Raw genomic sequence first — 3,889 nt, forward strand, 5'->3', positions numbered from 1 at the left:
AGGGGCCAAACTGAATGATACCGGAGTCGTCGTCGTTTAATCGAGCCAGTTTGGTCCTCTTGAATGAATTCGTCAGGAATGTTATAGGTTGGTGGAGTGAGATTCACAGCATCCGAGTCCAACGTTGCAGCAAATACTGACTGGACATCTAATTCAACGCGGTCTTCAGCAGCTTCGGACAACAGTGGGTTGTTGGAGGGCGATGAGTCATCAGCAGTCTGCACGATGACTTCATTGTCAACTGTCATCTCATCACCTTGATTCAACGGACGGTATCGCTCCGAGTTAGGTTGCCCATGAGAAATGTGGTGGCCGTCACTTGTGCTCGGTACCTCCTCTTGGCTCGAATCAATGGCTGTTGGCATGAGGTTTTCCTCTCCTCTCCGACGTCTGTGAGCAAACATATCAGGTAGATCTTCCAGGCTGTCTTCTGCAGGGTCACTTGCTGACTTATCTTCATCCAGGTCTACTGATTTGGCCAGGAGATAGCATCGTACGTGTTTTAGACCAAGTCTGTCGATCAAATGTTGAATAGTCTCGTTCTCGTGAACGGGTTGGCTACCATGCACATCTGTGGAGACATCTAACTGGAAGTCCCCGAGCGAACCATGATAGTTTTTTCCATCTTGAAAAAAAGGGGCAAAGGGTATGTAGCAATTTCTTTTTGGTGTATTTTTGTCGACAGTAATGTGACGTATCCCCCCACCCATGGGGGCGCGTACCTGCTTGTACCTGGACTCTGTAGCCTCGTAAACAGAGAACCCGACTATTAGGGACCTTGAACTTGTTGATGCCTCTTTCGCTTTCTTGCCTCTCGGGCCCCTCTTTGTTTCTGCTGATTTCTGCGTGCTGTTTGACTGACCGCCGTCACTTGGCCCGGGGGCAGAACTCTCATATTCTTCCTCGCTGTCACTTACAAGTCTGGCTGTTTTTTTCCCTGACTTTCCTGCCATTCGGGACCTGAAGCTCTCGAGCAGTGTAAACTTCCTCTTCTGAGTTTGAGTTTCACTGTTCTCCTTCCGGACGAAAGCCTTAACGACAACTCGGTCACCCTTACGAGGAATGTACTCGCTGAGTTCTTCATCCGTCATTTCAATAATGACATCCTCGTCAATCTGAAACATACAAACAACAAACAAACAAACAAAAAAGTAAAAACAAGAATCTTTTCTAGGCATTGATATACTCCGACTAGAAGGACTGACAAGGAAGACTTAGTCCCGTGACTTAAGAAAAAAATGTGACATGCGGAATTCAAGCACAAATTGTGTGCTGTGGGTCCAAAATAATCGACAGCAGTTGGGTGTCAGGTTTTGGTGGACTAAATTGAGGTCAGGTCATAGTCAAAGTTTGCGCAAAGGGTCTCTGGTGGTTTGCTTTTCTGATTGGGCGGTCTTAACTGCCAGGTATATAATATCCTTTGATGTTATTCCAAATGTAAAATGTCACACTTTTATGTGTGGAAATTCACTTCAACCATAAACAGTATAGTTGACCAACTTTGACCTTAACCTAGACAACAATTAATATGAATTGGCATTCAAAATTGCGACCGGGTCGTACCCGATCACTTTACGAATTAAGAAGAACGGTCAGGACAGCTTTAAGAAAATTCTCAAGAGCCACCGTTGAGGAAAAGAAACGTCTTTTTTTTATCAAGACTCAATTAAACAACATACAGGGTGTCCCAAAAAAATGGTGCAAGTGAAACGCGCCACGTTACCCATTAACCATTCAATATTTGCTACAGATGTTTATATCATCTTCATGATTACTTCATTAGCTTCGAAATGCCGCTTCTTTCATCGTATTTGCTTTAGTTCATGTAGAGATATGTTTGATTAACCACAAACACCTAAAATCAAGTTTGTGCCACTTTTAGAGTATGAATGCTTCTAAGCCCAAACGCTGCCAGTAGTTCACACATGAGAAGAAATCACCCATGTGTGAACTACTGGCACTTGCACCATTTATTTTGGGACACCCTGTATATTTGAATGAAATTAATGCCCCCCCCCACACACACACATTTTTAGGACCATATACAAAAACCCTATGGATATCGTCTAAAAAGGTTTTCCTAAGAAACGTAACATATTTTCCACGTTGATATCATGATTTCTCATTAGAATTTCACTTTTGTTATAAGGAAATAAAGTGGAGGTATTAAAGTAAAATCCATACCGCTTGGATAATTGGATTAGGTCCCTCCAGGAATTCTGCTGAGCACCCTTACCTTTTCGTTCTGCATTTTTTCCAATGTGTCACGCTGCACACCTCGGGCTTTAAGTACACCCCACAGCCGCTCAGACATGCTGAAATGTGCAAACAAAATTAATTTTGCAAACTCGCATTCTCAAATTTGTATCCTTGTGGAGACATTGCTTTGTTTGTTCTCGTGTACAAATAGAAAATAGTGTGGAAATCGAATTTCAAAATGCTGCTGTTCTAACCAGAATCACTCTCCTGGGTTGAAACTTCGACCCAATGTCCCTTTAATATATAAAATACTTCAATTTGCGACGGATCAACACACTTGAAAATTCCTAATTTGTGAGTAAAATCAAAATAATCTATTTCGTGAAATCCTGGTGGATACCTAGTCACCTTTAGAAATTTCCTTGTGTCGACCTTTACAATCTTTTGTTCCATATAATACCCGGGTCTCCACTAGGATACAAATTTCAGGTCATGAAAATCAAAATAAGGGCCGGAAGCCGAAAGAGGTTTACAACTTAAACTTGGTAAAGAAAAAGGAAACCTAGCTGTCAATAATTACAAGAGCAAATCAATGTGCAATGAAGGCCTACAGCTACCTAGGCCAAGTGCCTCAATTTGACTGATGACACGTACATTTACAAGGCACATCCAAAATGCCTGGTACAAAACGAATTTAAGATGTTAATGTTAGTAACATACAGTATGGGCTTGATCTCACCTGACGAGGCTTGCTAATGTACATGTACGCGTCCCCAGTGTCGCCTTTACATACAAGTGGTAGCATCAATACGATCGATCGGACTGACAGACAAGACCGTGCACGCCCGGTCCCCGCTGGCTGTCGAGACCACGTGGTGAACACGAGATATTAAGTTGCGGGCCGCCACATAATAAGTTGCGGGCCGCGACATAATAAGTTGCGGCCGCCACATAATAAGTTGCGGCCGCGACATAATAAGTTGCGGCCGCGACATAATAAGTTGCGGCCGCGACATAATAAGTTGCGGCCGCCACATAATAAGTTGCGGCCGCCACATAATAAGTTGCGGCCGCCACATAATAAGTTGCGGCCGCCACATAATAAGTTGCGGCCGCCACATAATAAGTTGCGGCCGCCACATAATAAGTTGCGGCCGCCACATAATAAGTTGCGGCCGCCACATAATAAGTTGCGGCCGCCACATATTAAGTTGCGGCCGCCAGTTATTAAGTTGCGGCCGCCACATATTAAGTTGCGGCCGCCACATAATAAGTTGCGGCCGCGACATAATAAGTTGCGGCCGCCACATAATAAGTTGCGGCCGCGACATAATAAGTTGCGGCCGCCACATAATAAGTTGCGGCCGCCACATAATAAGTTGCGGCCGCCACATAATAAGTTGCGGCCGCGACATAATAAGTTGCGGCCGCCACATAATAAGTTGCGGCCGCCACATAATAAGTTGCGGCCGCCACATAATAAGTTGCGGCCGCCACATATTAAGTTGCGGCCGCCGCATATTAAGTGGCGGCGATGTACAAAAAAATTCTGACGTGTTTGCAAAAAATATATTCATCCCTTAGGGACTGGCACTATCCGGCTTCCGTATGAATTAGAATTTGCACACAAAACATTATCATTCAGTACTGTTTTTTATTTCTCTATGGTCTATGGTAGTGTGTTATATTA

The 3,889-nt window shown here is 44.0% G+C and overlaps 1 long non-coding RNA gene across 1 annotated transcript; it reads right to left on the reverse strand.

Annotated features, from left to right (window-relative positions):
* Positions 1-969: 969 nt before the first annotated feature.
* LOC119740478 lies at positions 970-2,951 on the reverse strand. Its single transcript, XR_005272686.1, has 3 exons — positions 2,920-2,951; positions 2,237-2,315; positions 970-1,115 (listed from the first exon to the last, which is right to left on the reverse strand). It is a non-coding gene; the product is annotated as an uncharacterized LOC119740478 (long non-coding RNA).
* Between the last annotated feature and the right edge of the window lie 938 nt (positions 2,952-3,889).

This window comes from Patiria miniata, unplaced genomic scaffold, assembly GCF_015706575.1.
Source record: "Patiria miniata isolate m_02_andy unplaced genomic scaffold, ASM1570657v1 HiC_scaffold_5, whole genome shotgun sequence".
NCBI lineage: Eukaryota > Metazoa > Echinodermata > Asteroidea > Valvatida > Asterinidae > Patiria > Patiria miniata.